The following is an 18,649-nucleotide window of genomic DNA, read 5'->3' on the forward strand; positions in this document are numbered from 1 at the left end:
TTCCGGGTCGTGACAGCAGGACTAAACTGCTTCTGGCGCAATGGGACACCGTAATGAGTGCCAGAGAACACAGAAAAGCCATTTACCTTCCCAGCACAGTGGTGCCTATTTGTCTACTTGCACTGGTGTGCTTTCGAACTGAGCACCTCTTTTTACACCACCACCAACTGCAGATTGGCTGCTTTTCTTTCAAACAAAAAGCATCACTTTTAAGTATGCCCCTTTTAAAATAGTGTTGTTTGTCACTCCACAAGACAAACCAGGAGACACCACTCAGAACTATTTCCACCCAAGTAGTTCCTTAGTCAGGATCTGAAAGTGTGACTTCCGTTTTCCCCTCCAGGTGGCAGCAGCTCCCCTTCAGGTAGGAGCATTAAAAAAAACAAAAAATCAGAAGGGCACTGCCATTGCTGGAACACTGATACAGTCCATGTTTGTCAGCCATCTAGTTTCTTAGAGCCCCCAGACATTAGCGGAAGATTAAGGCCTCTGCTCACAAACTCGATAGAAAAGAAGCCTAGCTGGATGTCATCAGCACCATTCTTCCCCTCCTGGGGAATCTTTGCCTACCCATTTGATCCCATTGGGGAGCATCCAGTGCTAATCCTACTCAGAGTAGACCCGCTGAAATGAATGAGCACGACCAACTTAGGGCCATTCATTCCAATGGGTCTACTTTGAGTAGGACTGGCACTGGATACGCTTTGCGCAGAAGAGGTCGGGTTTAAAACCAGGCAAATTTGAAACATCCCACTGGTTTGTTCAGAAAGAGTTGCACAACTGCCTCCTTCAACAACCGGGGGGTTATGTACACCCTTTCGAGGTGATAAGGTACGGGACCAGTGCTTTGACCTGTGAAGCAAATAGTACCTTGGGGTGCGGCAATTCCAATCGGGAGAATGGCAGAGGGGAAAAGGTTAAACTACTCATCCATTAGCACCACAATTTGAGGGGTGGGGAACCAGCATTTAAAAATTGCATATCAGATTATGGATCTCCTGCTGTTCTGCCTAGTTGTGCCTTTATATGTGCCAGTGGTGCAGCCTTAAACTCACCCCTCCCATCACTCCCAAACAGCTGGCCTTGGCTTAGACCTAGCTGAATCTCTGGAAGTAGCAGGGCCGGCCCAGGATGTTTTGTCACTTGAGACAAAACAAAAACAATTGCACGCTGTGCCCTCCTCTGCCCACAGCCCCACAGTTGCTGAATGGAGGCTGCTTACAGAAGCCCTGGCAGGAGAAGAAAAATTAAGAGGCCGGATGGGGGGAACAGGTAAAGGAAGAGGTGGGAACCAAGCACAGGAGGAGGTGGGTGGCATGCTCCCCAGGGCCTGGATCTGCTGCCCCTCCCAGCTGTCCCCAGCCTACCGCCCAAGACGATTGCCTCATCAAACCTCCTGGGTGGGCCAGTCCTGGGAAGTAGCCAGCGACTAATTCCCCGCTGGATGCAACATTCAACAGGAGGTTCTTGGCGAAGCCATCACTGATCCCACAGCACATCATCATCTGTTGGGACTTGCTGGGAAAAGGTGAAGCAGCTTTTCCAGAGTTGGCCCCTCCTCGCTCTGTTAAGTGGCCCCCATGACGTGGAACACAGATGATGGTGACAGAATGAGTGGGTGGGTAATTGATACATTACTTTGGAACTCCAGAATGGAATCCTCCGTTGAGCAATGAATAAGGACAAAACGATAATGCCAAAATTCCACAGCTGCTCGCTTCCATCTGTAAATATGGATTTCCCATTCTTCTGACTTTGTGCATTTCACTTCCTTCAAAAAAGAAAGAAAGAAAGGGGTGTCCTTATCCTGGAGTTTCCTTTGATGTTACTGAACATGATGGGAAATGGTAAGGGACTGGGCTGATTTACCCACCCATATCAAGGCTGAGTCAGAAGTACCACAAGAGACTCCACTGATCTTTGGCAGCTGGAAAGGACAGATAACTACAAGCAAGTCCTCACTGGAAAAGAGAGAAAGGGAAAGGAAAGGAAAATCTTCTGGGTGGTATACAACCAGCTTTTACTCAGAGTAGAGTCAATGAAACATGTCCACGACTAACAAGTCCATTAATTTAAGTGGGTCTGCTTTCAGTGAAAATTAGTTGAATATAGCCGTCTGCATAGATAAGCATTTGCGTGGGATTCGCAGGGGAGAAGACAAAAGGGCAAGACAGACCACAGCAGAAGACCTTTTCTAAGATCAAAGCCAAAGCACAATAACCACAAGTTTCAACTGTCACTGCGGCATTTATTGACTTGAAAGCAAAGGTCATCATCGCCCAGTGACATCACAGTATATGTGGGTAACTCCGAAAAGATTTCAGATTACCACAAAAGGCATGTTAAGAAATAAATAAAGACATTTCACAAAATGGTTTGCTCAAAATAAGTGGGTACCACAACAAGGTGTTGCAACAGACCATACACACTTGCTTTCCTCCCACAATCCCCAGCCACAACACCTAACATTGCTGTCATATCGTTTACATATCTAAGCCAAACCCAGGAGCACCAGATCTTACCCAAGTCTGTAAAGCCTCTGAAACCACTAACAAGGTCTGACCGGAATCCTTCTTGGGGTGGCTCATTAAGTGCAGCTGGGAAGAGATGTTGCAGGGCAGAGTGAGCCTGATCCAAATTTCTGCCAGCCAGTCAGCTAGTCATGCTCTTTCCCAGGAAACTACATTCCATCCCCCTCCCCCGCCCAAAAAAGCAAGGTGGTATTCTCTGGCTATAGAGCATGCTCAGTCTTCATTGGTCTGTTTTGGGTCCCCCTCCTTTTTAGGGGTTTTGTCCCCAGTTGTTTTGTTTGTTTGTTGTGGGGATAGTTCTGCAAATCTTGGCTTTTCTGTGAACCTGCTGATACCTCCCCCTTGTGTGCAGATGGAGCCATTTTGACCACAAAGGGATCCATAAATGATAATAAGACATATTGGCTGCCCACAACTGTGAGTCTCCTGGAATTCAATTCTACCTGCCATTCAGAAATGCCATAGGCATGAACTTAAAGCATAGTTGCATAAAAGCATTCCTCAATGAGTGGCTTGCTAAGGTTTTCGAAAAGATCACTGCTGGCCGTGGGTTCATACGATTACCGCTGCAAGCTCCCCAAAAATGATACAGCAGCCATGTCCAACTGAGAATCCTTGCCTTGTCTCTATCAAAACATTTCACAGTCTGGCTGGTCCACATTCAGCTGTTAATCCACTTTCCCCACATTCACATTTAGACTGGAATAGTCCATGCCTGCAGCTATTTGATTTGGCATATGCGAAGCAGCTTCAGTACCCATCCCCTTTTGTGTGTGCCCCTGCCTTCTAATTTATTAACTCTGTTATGCCAGTTAAGTACTGTACCCAGGGCCGGATTTAGGTTTAATGAGGCCCAAAGCTACTGAATGAAATGGGGCCCTTTATATGTCCAGCTGTCCTTTGTCAACAACAAATTGTCGCTGTTTTTTGTGTTGAATATATGTTATATGGTAATTTATGGACCTAATAGGTATCTAAAGCCATTTGCACATGTTGCCATGCAACCAGTCCATGCAGGCACCCTATATATAGAAATGAGCAAACCAGTGATATTTTAGGGAGCAGGCTAGCACCGGGGCCCATTACTGTACTTGCATCATAGGAGCCTACACAGCACAAGCACTGTTGCGGTATATATAGGATTTATTTTGTTTTTTATCTAATATTTTGGAAATGTACATCCAGGTTTTTTTTTTCCTTTAATTTTTTTGGGGGGCCCCAAGAGAGTGGGGCCCTAAGCTATGGCTTGTTTAGCTTATACGTAAATCCGGCACTGACTGTACCAACAGGGCATGCACGCAGATACCTTTTTAAATTAAAAAAAACACACACAAAATCTTCACCTAAGAAGTGTGCAAAAGCGCAGTCAGCCAACTGTAAATTTGCTTGTGCAGTTTTCTGGTTTCATGCAAATCTGAGGGTCAAAGGAAAGCAGGATAAGAAATGAACACACTGATGAAGCAGTGGGTGTAGAAAGCAGAGTAGCAGAAAGTGGTACTTTATCCATCACTACCTAAAAAACAAAACAAATTGTATGCAACCCTGAGTAGAGAGGTTTGGAGCCCCATCTCCCCCAACTTATTGGATTAGAATTGACAGGGGTCTGCATTCAGATGGGTGTTGCTTGATGGTAATGTCATTTAGACAATGCAAATTAAATGGAAATGCAAACAGCTGCCAATACACAGTAAACTCCAGTGTGGACGATCCCTCGGACTCTACTCTGGTTAACATGTCTACACTCACTTCATATTAATCAGGTCTTAAATTGCATAACCCAGCTGAGCAGCCCACCAAGAAAAAACTAGCTTAGCCAGTGCACTTCACGGCTGTAGAATTATTTCTTCCAGGGTCTGCTGCTACCTATAGGATTGTGCCCCACCCACCCATGCAACAGAGTCACTGTGTCCCTAACAGCTGCAGGAGTTGCAGCACTTCAAAAAAGTGCCACTTTGCAGCATGAAGGTGCCAGAATGATGAACGCATTTATTCTTTCCTATCATCTATCTATCTATCAGCTAGAAATGTAAGGCTGTCATCATGCAGCCCCCATTGGAAGACTTGCATCACAATCCTGGATTTGTATGAAGCTAGAGTGCACATATGATCTGGTTGTTGGGACCAGCTGTGAACTATTTTGACCAACTGTCACAGCCAAACTGTACAGGATACTGGAAAACGAGTGATCAAATTTTGCACCGTTAAAAAAAAATTTTTTTTTTGTCAAAACACAAAGCAATTGTGTGGTGTGCGTGCGTTTGTGTGTACATGAGAGAACTGAATCGAATAATCCAGTTGGGGCAGCAGTACCCAGCCCTTTCCACCATGCTGTTTTCCTGATCTTAAAGAGCCTCCTACCCCACCTTGGATACCTGTCCAATGCTGGAAATCATATAGGTACCTGTGCAGTTGCCGGTAGTTTGTGGGAGATTTAGAGCAGGGAAGCAGCACAGTAGAATGCGTTAATTGCTCCATCCCTCAGCATCATGTCTTAATCCAATTCTCACTTCTCTCCAAAACTTTTTCAAACTAAAACTTTTATTCCTGGATTTCCCAGCAGCTCACTGGTTTATCTCTCAGTGGGCTGCTAAACCCGGGCCTGTGGATTCTTATATACAAATAATAATAATCCTGCACATTGATCCGTAGCATGTCAGGGAGAAGGCTAGGCTGGCAGTTAACCCAGTTAGTTTTGTCACAGCCTGATCATTGAGGTAACATGGAGGCAGTTATTTTCACTGGTGGTACCATGGTGAACTACAAGAGGCTTCATAAGTATTGGCATTCTGCTGGCTCTTTAAAACATGCCTGTTGAGGTAAGCTTTCCTCTGATTTCCTGGTCTGTGATTTTAACAGACTTGTTTATGATATATTTTAATTAGGGATGTTTTTCTACTTTGATCTTACTGTTTTACTATGATTGACAGCTTGTTATTTTGCTGCTGGCTTTTTCTGCTTGGGAAATGCATTGACACTTCTCAAGATGAAAGGCGGTTTATGTAGGAGGAAATTTGACCTGACCTGTGTGTGAGTAATTAACAAAATAATCAGCTGGGTACCTAAATTCCAAACATAGGGCTTTGCACACCCCTCCAGCAGGAGAGAGCCCCCAACAGAATTAAAAACAATCTCAGAGTTAAACAGCAGTATTGCTAGTAGGTTGATAAACCTTTTTGCATATCCCATTTAGTGTACTTTAAAACGCCTGCCCCCTCTCTCTACCCCTGTAGCAATGAACAGACCACATACAGTTCAGTAAGTTTTAAATGCTTAACTTACTAAATCCAAAGGTCCAATTCATGTGTTATTTCATGCAGCAGCAAAAAGAACACAGGCAGATTACTTTTGGGTGCAAAATACAGCATATAGTTTCAAACATTAGTCCTGGTTGATTACATGGCACAGAGAGGTGAGGAACAGAAAGAGAAGCAGCTTCACTTTCTTCCTCATGGAGGTAAGGGGCATGACCTAGCTGAGTCTAAGAACTCTGTGGTTTTAAACCCTTCATGCACCAACTAGTATGTATGCATAGATATGTTTGACTGCAATTTCCCACAGTATATAAATTATTTTAATAACAAGAATTCGGTTTCCTTTGTTGTTTTTGTGTCATGTATGAAAAGACTTCAGTACATGTAACAAAAACAGGTTTCAGAAATTGTTGGTTTGTAAGCCAATCAATAAAACGAGTTTCACAAAACAGAGAAACACACAAAAAAAGAGGAAATTGGCACAACAGGGACAGAGGTGAACAAGTGAGCTTTCCAACATCCTCTGTTACGCAATGAAGAACTCATTAATCCAGACCAGGGGTAGGCAACCTAAGGCCCGTGGGCCGGATGCAGCCCAATCACCTTCTCAATCCGGCCCACGGATGGTCCGGGTCAGCGTGTTTTTACATGAGTAGAATGCGTCCTTTTATTTAAAATGCATCTCTAGGTTATTTGTGGGACATAGGAATTTGTTCATTTTTTTTTCTTCAAAATATAGTCCCACATGGTCTGAGGGACGGTGGAACGGCCCATGGCTGAAAAAGGTTGCTGACCCCTGATCCAGACCAAACATGTTTTTCCTTCTGGTGTACGCACCACCTGTGCACTAACAGCACCCATCCCTTCCCAGGGTCAGCTGCAGAGATTACACAGCACCTTGGAAGGACTGGCTAATGCCAACCACTAACATACCTAAAGGAGGTTTGGGACTTTCTGCTTTGTGCCATACCATCTGCAACTCATACAGAGTCAGACTCAAAGGGCAAGGTAGCTCAGGTCAGAAGCTAGACACTCATTTTCCCATGAAAGTCAAAGGGTGATGATTATCGTTATATAACAAAAAACAAAACAACAACAACAACACGTTACCGGGCCCAGTTCAAATTGCTGGTTTTGACTTTTAAAGTCCTAACCAGCTTGGACCAGAGCTATTTCCTGGACCACCCACACCTATACCAACCAGCCCACACCTTAAGATCTGCTTCAGAGGCTCTCCTGGTATGTCCACTACATAAATCAGTAATGAGGGTAGCCATGAGAAGTCCTTTTGGTGGCCTGCCTCATCTCTATGGAACAATGTCCTATTGGACTGACACCAAACCTCCATGCTGCAGGCTTTTCAGGAGCCCGGACGACTTACCTGATTGGTTTCCAGGAATGATATTCAATATGCAGATTACACCGAGCTCCATCTCTCTGTCCTATTTGACTCAGGAAAAGCTATAAGGTGTTAGACCGACACCTGGAGGTGGCAATGGGCTGGGGGGAAAAACCTAGGAGGGGAATAAAAATTTCCCCTTAACAGCCCAATGAGCACTGCAGACAGGACAGAGCCTTCCACTGCACCTGTGGGCAGCACGGTTGGCCAATATGGTATCCTCCAGATGATGTGGAACTACAACTCCCATCAACCCCAACCAGTATGGCTAATATTAAGGAAAGATGGTAGTCGGAGTGCAACAACATCTAGAGGACAACACACTGACTACTCCTGACAGATGCATTCACTGTATTCTTTCTGGTGCCTGCTGAAGACATTATTATTTAGGCAAGCCTTACTCAGATGTTTGGAAAGTTTATATGGGTTTTAATTTGTTTTCGGTCTATTATGGTTTTAATTTTGTGTATGGCGTAAATTATAGCAGTAAAAGTTTTTAGTGATGGTTTTGTTGTTTTATCTTTTTTTGTAAGCCACTTTGTTTTTTCCTACAACCAAGGGGTATATAAAATTTATGAAATAAAAATAAATATATAAGGAAGGGCGCAGAGAACACCACAGCTGTGTCCTCTCACCACCTCACCGCCACTTCCTGCCTCCCAGGATCTGCCGCCTAAGGCCTCACTCTGTCCAATGGTAGAACCAGCTGTGGCAGCTACTCATGCAAATACCAGCCTCCTCCTCCTTCTTGCTCACTTGCCATTTCCTTCTGCGTGCCACACACAGTGGAGGGGCTGGGTCCCAGTAACTCGTATCTCTCCCCCGCCCCAATACCTACTGCTCCAACAAGAGAGAAGGCAAGCAAAGAGGTAGGGGAGAGTCTGGGCCAAACGACCAGCTGATGGAGGCTCCTTGCAACTAGGCACTCGCCCAGTGCTTCCTGGCAGGAGTAGGCAGAGACAGCAGCTGCTGTGGCTTCCTCCTGTCAAGACTCTGTCAGCACTGGGAGAGGAAAGGCGGGCTCGACTTCTCTTTGCTGAGCAGGGCAGGGGAGAGGGCTGAGCCCACTAGGGGGAGGTGACCCACCAACCCCCCCACCCTACAAGCAGCCCTGCAGCATCCCCGCTGAGAGCTCCTTCCCCCGCCCACTGGGGCTGAAGCGAAGCCTCCCTCCAGCTCAGGAGAAAGACAACAGCGGCGGCGGCGACGTCACGCGCTGCCCGGAACTCAGCTGGGTTTCCAGCAGAGCAGCGGGAGGAGGAAGCCAGGCGTGGAACAGCCGGATGAATAATGAAAGCCGAGGCCCGCGCTGATTGGCTACCAGAGGCGCCTCTCGGCGAATGGACCCGCGGAGCTCGCCGGCGATTGGTCGGCGGCGGAGAATGTCGGCAAGTCGGGGCGCGCGGGCGAGTGGGAGGGGGCGGGGTCAGGCTCTCAGCCAGCAGCTGGGGCAGGGCTAAGAGCGCGGCGACGGGAAGAGGCCGGATCGGTCCCAGCGGTGGGCAAGGGGCGCCGGGCGGTCTGCAAGGTAGGCCGGGAGGCACCGGGGGCGGGGGCCGCCGGGCGTGCCGGAGCCTTGCTTTGGGGCGGGAGGGCTCAGCCGCGGCTCAGGTAGAGGCTACCTCTAAGCATGTGCAGAGTGCCCCTCTCCATCCGCCACTTGATGGGTGACAGCTGGGGGCAGGGGGCTGCTCCGAGGAACAACTGCTTCCCCTGGGGAATCAAGGGCCAAGTGGGCAGGAATTCTTTAGTCAGGATGGGGTCGGCGAGCGGCTAGGAAAAAGCAAGTTGTGGAGAGGAAGAGGCTGAGAAGTGGCTCATCTTGGGTGCGGGGAAGAGGTGGGTGCTGGTGAAGGTCTGCTTTATCCTGCCAGCTATGAGCCTTGGAAGGAGGTGGTGGGTCATGGGAGCTAATGTTGCCTCTTGAAGGATCCGGGAAGTCTGCCGTCATGTATACAATCTTTTTGGAGGGGGTGTGCGTGTGTGTGTGTTAATGCGCGTTCGGTTTCCTGGACTTCGGATTAACTCAAGGTGTTGGGTCTGTCGGCGGAGGAGGGAGATGTTTGCTCTCCGTGCTCCCTCCAAAAAGTGTGAGGGGTCTGCGCGCGCCCCTGATATAGGTTATTGCCCCTGAAGTATGTATTAGGTACACTTTGCGGGCCCTCCCCTAATGGCGGGGAGCGTCTGGAGAGACGCGGAAAAGGGAATAATTGTAGGGCTGTTGCAGGCGGGTTGGAAACCCCATGCTGTTCCCTCAACTACAAGGAAAACGGCTGCTGAAAGCGAGGGTCCCATCTGCACTATGAATTTAAAGCGGTTTTGTACCGCTTTAAACAGACATGCCCCCCCCCCCCCCGCCCAAGCATCCTGGAAAGTGGAAGAGGACTTAAGAGGCTTAAAAGTTGTGAGGAGAGTTGAGCGTCAATTCCGGGAATTTCCTGGGAAGAAGGATTGTTTGTTAAACCTCTCTGAGATTGTGAGCTGAATGTGTATGTGAGGGGGGAGGGGTGTCTCATGACAACTCTCAGCACACTTATAAACTACAGTTCCCAGGATGCTTTGGGGGGGGGGGAAACGGAGGATGGTTTAAGGCTTTTTAAAAATCTGCTTTGAGGTTTTGTTTTTTTTTTAATCAAGCCGTGTATTTATTTTATGAAATAAGTAAAATAAAGTGCTGTGATACTGCTTTAAAAGTACAGTATAGTGAAGATGGGGGTCTAGGGCAGTATGGCAGCTGTCACCTATGCAGAGCTAGCTGATAAGGTGCATTGTTCTTGGTTCTTCCTATCATTCAACAAGGAAGGGTTGGGGCCTGGCTTGACATCCACATGCCTCATTTTTGTGGAGGTGGTATCCCTGTTGCTGGAAGTTATCAATTGGGAAATCCCCATTTTTATCTCTCTCTTCTCTCACCCCACCCCGGCATCACTTCTTTATCTGGCTATACAAACACAGTGTCCCTGAACGTGAGTCTTCATAAAAATTAGATTTAAAAACAAAGCAGAACTGGAGCCAGCCTCCCAAACGGCTGTGGGAGATTCTGACCTGGTTTCGTAGTGAAGTGATGTTTTGCGAGGTTGACCCCCCGCTTCTCACTGACTTATTCTGTTGCCTGCTAAATTGGGCGCTGTTGTGTAGCAAAAAAAACCTCCACTAAACTTTAAAAAAAGGCTGACAGGAAGCTTCTGTTTGCACAAGTGTCTCAATAGGCCAAGTGTGGGGGAGGTTGCGTTATGGTGCAAAAACAGCTCTGCTACAAAGCTGGCCAGTCCAAGGGTTACGATCTGGCGATGAGGCATTGAAACCTCGGTCGATGTTTACCTTTCTGTTTCAGAAGGAAGGCCTTTGCTACTTTCGAGGTACTTCAGCTTTTGCTCTGGATTGCATTGCCAGGTTTCGATGGGGATAGGAGGTACTTGGCTGCTTCCAAGGTTGCCTGGGAATCCTGCTGGAACTTGAAAATTCCCAAATTGTCCTTAAGAAGCTTCTAGCAATAATTTAAGAATGTGCTCCTTCACCAGATCATTCAGATCTCTCAGGGGGGTTCTTGCATGGCTAGGGAAGTGGCAGAAGAAGGAGCTTGCTCTTTTGACTGTGGGTTGCATAGGCAGGTTTTTTCCCATTACTGTGGTACCTCGGGTTAAGTACTTAATTCGTTCCGGAGGTCCGTACTTAACCTGAAACTGTTCTTAACCTGAAGCACCACTTTAGCTAATGGGGCCTCCTGCTGCCGCCGCACCGCCGGAGCACAATTTCTGTTCTCATCCTGAAGCAAAGTTCTTAACCTGAAGCACTATTTCTGGGTTAGTGGAGTCTGTAACCTGAAGTGTATGTAACCTGAAGTGTATGTAACCTGAGGTACCACTGTAGTTTATCTGGCCCAGGGATTCCTTGTATAGACATTACAATGGCTATTTAATTGAGGGAGCAGGGTAAGCAAGGATCACTTTCTCCTGCCTACGGCAAGGTGCTTGCTTTCTTAACAAGGGCTGGGGAACCTGTAGCCTTTAAGAAGTCGGTTGGCTCCAAGCTCTATCATCATCCTGGACCATTGACCATGCTAGCTGGGGCTGATGGGAGTTGTAGTCCAACAGACCCTGGAGGGCCACTGTCCCTGGTTTAGGCATTGGGGCATATTTCTGCTCCTGTCCTCCAGGATAACCACAGGGAAATGGAAGTGAAGAGAAGCAGCATAGGCTAAGATCTTGCAAAGAAGCGGGAATGTCCTGCTGTTTTCAACTGAACTGGGCACTTAAAAGATGCAGTAATGTTGTATACCCCCCAACATTTTCCCAATGAAAATACGGACACCCTATTCCATAATAATAATAGTAATAATTTATTATTTATACCCCACCCATCTGACTGGGTTGCCCCAGCCACTCTGGGCGACTTCCAACATATATACCGTATTTTTCGCTCTATAACACGCACCCGACCATAACACGCACATAGTTTTTAGAGGAGGAAAATCCATAGGCATGCCACCCATAGGCATTCCCTCCATAACACGCACAGACATTTCCCCTTACTTTCTAGGAGGAAACAAGTGAGTGTTATGGTGCAAAAAATACGGTATAAATGTTTTAAAACTTCCCTATACAGGGCTGCCTTCAGATGTCTTGTAAATAGGTTGTATAGTTACTTATCTCCTTGACTTAGGGGTCGCATACCCTCCAACATTTCTCCTATGAAAATAGGAACGTCCTAAGGAAAAGTGGAACATTCCAGGATCAAATCAAAAACCAGGTCGGCTTCTGTAAATCTGGGACTGTCCCCGAAAAAAAGGGACACTTGGAGGGTCTGATATTGATGTTCCAGTGCCCTGACTTCCATGATGTTGACTGCGAGGTGTTTGCTGAGAACCAGTATTCTTTCTCTGTCTCTTTCTCCCCCGCTTCCCCACCCCCCTCTGGTTTGCAGTAAGTCAGTTTTATGATTCCTGGCTGACTCCTGCTGCTGCTGCTGCTGTTCTCCCAGCTGGCGTCTCCAATGTCAAAACCACAGTGCAGTGTTTGTCTCTGGCCTGTGTTTATAGAAGCAAGGTGCAAAAGAAGCGACATCTTATACAGGAGCTTGGTTATAAAGATCAGGACAGCTATTCTGTAAGCGTAATAATCCATCATGATCCAGCACAAAGCCCTTGGCTACGTGGAACAAATTAAACTTGTTAAAGGTCACACATGCAAAACAACTTTGCTTTCATTTTAATTCTTTCCCCAAAATAAATGGAAATGGGAGCATTTATTCGACTGGGGGTGGGGGGACTACACTCAGTGTGTCAAATCTGGCTTTTAAAAGTCTGACACAGTCTGCCAGCTATTAAGAACTGGTCCTGCTTGGAAGTCGGGATTTCTGATGAGTCCTTTGTCAGAGGCATGTATGTTGTAGTAAAGTGAGGCCCTTGCTTAAACCAAAAGCTTTTGCTCCATACGTCATGTGATAATCCTGCAAACAGGTATTGAAATTAAATTTTTGTGCCTATGTTCAGGACATACTTCTGCATATTAAGTTTTAATCCCATGCTGTTTTGTCTTTTTTAAAATGCACATGTATAAAATCCAGCAAAATAACATATCTTTACAATAATTAAATTTATCTTAGACCAGTGGTTCCTTATTAGGGGTCCGAGGACCCATAGAATGCACCCAGGGAGTCCATAGCCCCATCCCTTACCTACCCCCAACTATTTTTTTGTATTTTTTGCATAGTAATATCACAAATTTTATTGTCTGTTTCAGTGCTGTATGATTTTTGTTTTGTAATACATTTCTATTAGTTTTCAATTACAGTCCAATAATAGCCTCATTATAACAATAGCAATTTTAATACAATTATTAATACAAATAATTAAAATACCGAATTATATAATTTAGTTAAAGTGGCTCCCCGCGTGCTAGATTTGATGGTTTGATAATTTTCTTTATTTCTGCGTTCCAAAATCTTATCAGGTTAAATTACATTCTGGTCACAATAAAAATCCCTTATACAACAACGGCAATATTAATAACTTTTATTCGTGTTGGCACATTAAATGATTTATAAAACTGCAAGTGAGGAACTCAAACTATAGCCTTGTTCCTCCTGTGTGTGGCAATCATTTTTTCCATGGTGTTTCTTCCTGTCCTTGTAAGATGTTATGTCTTTCTTTCCCCTGATTGTTGCTGTTATCCATCATGCCTTTGGCAGAGCTGATATCCCATTGTCGTTTCAGAAATTTCTCCATCGCTCTGTCCCATGCTTCGTTGTTTTGCACCAAGAACTTTAACAACAGCTGCAAAAGTCACTCTGTCCCAGTAAATAAACTGTTGTCACCATTTTCCTTCTCAGCCTGGGAAGAAGAGCGGTCTGTCGAACTGCAGATAATTCAGTAAAGAACCTTAGCAGCTACTTGGCAGTTCACAGACTCCTTTCATCCTTCCTTCCTGCTGAAGATATATGAGCAATTACACTTCCAATAAAATTAAATTCCATGTCCTCTTAGCATTATTCACTTCGTAAATAATAAAGGATGGGGAAGAGTCAGCTCTAAGTTTCCATCGTAAACCTTTTGCAAAATAGAGCTTCCCTCCCTCCCCCCCCTTTTTACACATAGTTCCGTTTGATGTTATATTCCATGTTTATAATCCTGTTTCTTCCACCCTTGCTTGAACAAATATACAGTAATTTGAACTAACGTTCAGAGGAGGGTTGCTGAATCATAAACATGGAGAAGAAAACTTTAAATAAACTGTAGGCTCCCCCCCCCCAGTCTTTTGCACCAAGTGAAGTCTTATCTCAAGTTCAAACCTTAAATCCTTACAGTTGGTTTGTTCCGCCATTTGTGATCTTATCTCTTCTAGCACGTGCCTGTACTTTAGTCCAAATTAAGCTCTAATTAACAGGAGAACCTCTGCTTCTTAATGGCAGCGTCGGAGGGTTTTCGGCAGGCAAAGTGCTTTTGCACTCAGCACCTCCCTGGCCCCTGCATTCCATGCACTGCTTTATTCTACCTAACTTGTAGAGTTGGAGAGTGCCTTGTACCCCCCCCCCCCCGCACCATGCAGGACATTCAGAGCTAGAGCGCCCCATATCTCAGGTGGCACAGTGGGTCAGTATGCTTGGCTCTTAACCAGAAGGTTGGTGGTTCGAGCCCACCCAGGGACAACTGTGGGCAGGATTCCTGCATCACAGGGTGTTGGGCTTGGTAAATCTATGGGTACCTTCCAATCATACAGATCTATTATTCTATGAATAGGTGACTGCCCAGCCGCTAATTGAAGATCTCAGGCTGACAGGCCAGGAGAGGACATTTTCTGTGGCATCTCCTCATCTGTAGAACTTCCTTCCCCACAGAGGTGTGTCTGGCACCTTCAACATGGAGCTTTTGGTGAATGCTGAAGACAAGCCTCTTCACTGTGGCTTTTGACACTTGATGTCTTATTTTTAGGGACGTGGATGGCGCTGTGGTCTAAACCACTGAGCCTCTTGGGATTGCGACACGGTGAGCTCCCGTTGTGCGGTCCCTGCTCCTCCCAACCTAGCAGTTCGAAAGCACGTCAAAGTTCAAGTAGATAAATAGGTACCACTCTGGCAGGAAGGTAAACGGCGTTTCCGTGCGCTGCTCTGGTTTCGCCAGAAGTGGCATAGTCATGGTGACCGTATCACCTGGAAAAACTGTCTGCGGACAGACGTCGGCTCCCTCGGCCAGTAAAGCGAGATGAGCACCCCAACCCAAGAGTCATTCGCAACTGGACTTAACTGTCAGGGGTCCTTTACCTTTACCTTTTTATGTCTTATTTTTAGGACCCAGCTTGTTTCTGCGATTGTTGGTGGTTTTGAACTGATAATAATAATAATAATAATAATAATAATAATAATAATAATAATTATACCCCACCCATCTGGCTGAGTTTCCCCAGCCACTATGGGCAGCTTCCAATTGAGTGTTAAAACAATGCAGCATTAAATATTAAAAACTTCCCTAAGCAGGGCTGCCTTCAGATGTCTTTTAAAGATAAGATAGCTGCTTATTTCCATCACATCTGATGGGAGGGCGTTCCACAGGGCGGGCACCACTACTGAGAAGGCCCTCTGTCTGGTTCCCTGTAACCTCACTTCTCGCAAAGAGGGAACCGCCAGCAGGCCCTCAATGCTGGATCTCAATGTTGTGCAATACTGTCTTTTAATATCAGTATTGCATTTTAATTGTTGTACCATTGCCTGACACCTTAGGGTGAAGGGTGGGTAATAAATTGTAATATTTGTAATATTTATGATAATACCTCCAGAGAGAGAGAGAGAGAGAGGCAGCCCACTTGCCAGGCAACAGTTTCCAGCATCAAACTGATCTTATCATGAAGAACTTTTTAATGTTCATCCAAAATCTAATCCTGCCCCCTGGGGCAGAGAGAACAAGGCTTTGTCATAGCACTCCTTCATTACCTGAAGGGATTTCACGCTGCAGCCACCACACCCCTCAAGTCTTGGCTTCTCCAGAATAGAGATCCAGGTCTGTAGCATCTTCTTTGACAATATGTCAGTATTTAGTTTGCATTCTGAGTTTCCCAGGGTCCTCAGAAAGGTGTGTCATAACGTTTCTCACAGAAACGGCGAGAATCCCAGAGTCCATCACTTCAAATGAGTGGAGAACTGTCATTCAACTAGGAGAGGCAGAAAGTTCAGTGGCTGTCTTTATTTCGAAACAAATGCTTTGAGTTTTCTTTGCTTGTTGTGGCTCTCCCAGCACTTTGCTTTTAGTGGTTCCCTAGCCATGTGCACAGGAAACGTTTCTCAAAGTGAGAAGTGGCCAGTGCATTCAAAGCTGCATTATCTTCCTCCACGTGCAGAAGTGCTTTCAATTGTTTCTTGGTGTATCTGGTTTCTGTTCTGCCTCTCTCTCTCTCTCTTTCTTTCTCTCTCTCTCTCTCTCTCTCTCTCTCTCTCTCTCTCTCTCTCTCTCTCTCTTTTAAGCCTATGAAGAGTTCTGCTGCAGCAGGCCAATGGCCCATGTTGTCAAACAGCCTATTGTATCTCAGAGGACATTTATCAGCACCCTACCTCACCCTGCTCCTTCAGCCGCTTGAATAAAAACATAGGGCAAGTTGACAGATAGGATCCCTGCAGATTCAGATTATTAACAACCATGTGCAGAAAGTTCACAGGGCCTGTAACCACTGTTAGAAGTCGTGTTTATCTTGGGGACCCCATCTTTATGGACACCTTCTAGCTCACTGGCCTCGTTTGCTTATACAGTGGTACCTTGGAAGTTGAACGGAATCCGTTCCACAAGTCTCTTTGACTTCCAAAACATTCGGAAACCAAGGCGCGGCTCCCACAGCCAATCGGAAGCCCCGTCGGACATTGGGTTCCAAAGAACGTTTGCAAACCGGAACACTCACTTCTGGGTTTGTAGCGTTCGGGAGCTGAAACATTCGACTCGCAAGGCATTTGGGATCCAAGGTACAACTGTCATGCTAAGCCCAAACCATAGCTTAGTGGACAATTGCAGCCACTTCACTACCTTCCACCCCACAATCCTGCCGCTGAACTACCTGGCTGGACTAAACAGACCATGGGCAGGTAACTAAGTACAAACCTTGGAGCCACTTGGGTTCACATAGAGCTCTGAGCCAAATCACGGCTTTGCTCTGGGTAGCCTGACAGCATCAGACCCAGGGGAGGAGTGAAGCAGTCAGCTTTTTCCCTGGGCACCTGTACCTATGCATGTTATTGCTGTGTTACATCCAAACCAGAAAAGGCACAAATTTGATGCATATATTTTTTTAAAACAAAACAAAACATGGCAAGTCAAGTGTCTTAATTGCGCTTTTAGATTTTAATAGTTTTTCTTTGATACAGTATTTTAATAGTTGTATTTGTTTTGTGAGCCACTCGGAGAATTTATATTATGGATTGGCTATGTGCCACCAGCCTTTCCCCAACCTCCCAGGACTTTGCACTACAAATCGCATCAGCCTCAGCCGGCTGGGGAAGTCCTGCTTCTTTAAAATCTTTCTCTCGGCCCAGCTTGGCTTTCCTGCAAGCATGATGAGTCTGCTGTTTGCAATGGGGAATCAAAAGCATTTCCTGATCCATTGTGCAGACTGCTGGCTTCTTTCACTTTCCATTCATGGTTTGAAAAAAGAAGACCGCTCTGAATTGTGCCATGGTGGTGGTGGTTCTTTGAGACTGAAATGTCTACCCTCTCCTTTGCCTGCCGACGACTTATTTCAAATGATTCTTGACCCTCAGGAAACTGAAAGATCGGAACAGACAAATAACAGTTCTTTCCTCCCGGGCTTCATAGCTAGCTTCCAAATGACCTGTGCGTGGAACAAATCCGAAGGCAACTTCCTTGTCTCTGGGGCAGTTCCCAGCAGAGTCTGCCTCCTGTGTTTCCCGTAAGCCCCTTTCCTGCTTTCCAAGGGAGTTGCTGGAGGCTGGCTTTGGGGGCGAATGAGAACAGAGATTGAGGATTCATCCCGTGCTTACCAGTCAAGACTGTAAAGGTACAGTGTTGTTGGGGGGGTGGCGTGTCCTGTGAGTTTTGTTTCATTTCGTGCTCTGAGGGGGCTTTTTGAATGTGGGTGCAAGCAAACGTGACTTGGTAAATGTGGAAGGTTTGCCAAAAGTCCGTCTGTTCTGCAGATGTGACAGAATGAGGTGCTGGCATGAATCGCACCACAGCAAAGAGCTGGTGGGGAACTACTTTATAAAAAAAAAGCTATCTCATTTTAATTCTGCACGACCTGTAAAGGCCTTTGGCTATATACAATAAAATTTATTTAAATGGAAATATTTTAATTCCGTAACTAGAAAACTAGAACTGAAAAATGGATGTGCTAGTTTGTTTACTTCCTAGGAGGTACGCGTGGAGGAGCATCCGTTTGGTGTAATGGTGAGAGTGTCTGACTAAGACTTGGGAGACCAGGGTTCGAACCTCCACTCAGCTATGAAGCTCACTGGGGAACCTTGGGCAAACACACCCTTTTAGTCCAACCTACCTCACAGGGTTGTTGTGCAGTTTAAATGAAGAGGATGAAAACTTAGGGTTGGCATACGTCCAGAATATCCCGGACTTATCCAGAATACTGCATTCGAAAGCAGTGTCTGGGTGGAAATCACTAAAAATGCTCGGGAAAATCCAGACATATGGCAACCTGTGTTGGCAGTGTCATTTTTTTGCTATTTTCCTCAAAAACTAGGGCAAAAACTTGTTTGTTTGTTTGCCAAAAAAGCTCAACAAACTATGTATGCCACCTAGAACTCTTTGGAGGAAAGGTGGGATAGAAATGCAGTAAGATAAACAAACAGCAGGAAAACCCAGCAAAAAGAGCTTTTAAGCCCTCTGCCTTGCTTACCAGGCTCTGGGAGACACTCACCTGGAGGCCTTTGTGAGATGTCACAAAGGCCTCCAGAGTTTACACAAGACCTTTCCAGGGCCTGGTAAACACCTTGCATGTGTTTACCGTATTTTTTGCTCTATA

General features: G+C 45.9%; 1 protein-coding gene across 10 annotated transcripts in view; it reads left to right on the forward strand.

The window, feature by feature from the left end:
• Window positions 1-8,532: 8,532 nt before the first annotated feature.
• STAT3 (signal transducer and activator of transcription 3) overlaps window positions 8,533-18,649 on the forward strand; it is a gene marked incomplete at its 3' end in the record, with an annotated part of 41,758 nt that continues 31,641 nt past the window's right edge. For 2 of the 10 annotated variants that reach the window (XM_083582828.1, XM_083582829.1), the window contains exon 1: window positions 8,533-8,709. The other 8 variants (XM_083582832.1, XM_083582837.1, XM_083582830.1 and 5 more) reach the window with 7 other exon arrangements.

Source organism: Podarcis filfolensis (assembly GCF_964270895.1).
Source record: "Podarcis filfolensis genome assembly, chromosome: 13".
NCBI classification, from domain to species: Eukaryota; Metazoa; Chordata; class Lepidosauria; order Squamata; family Lacertidae; genus Podarcis; species Podarcis filfolensis.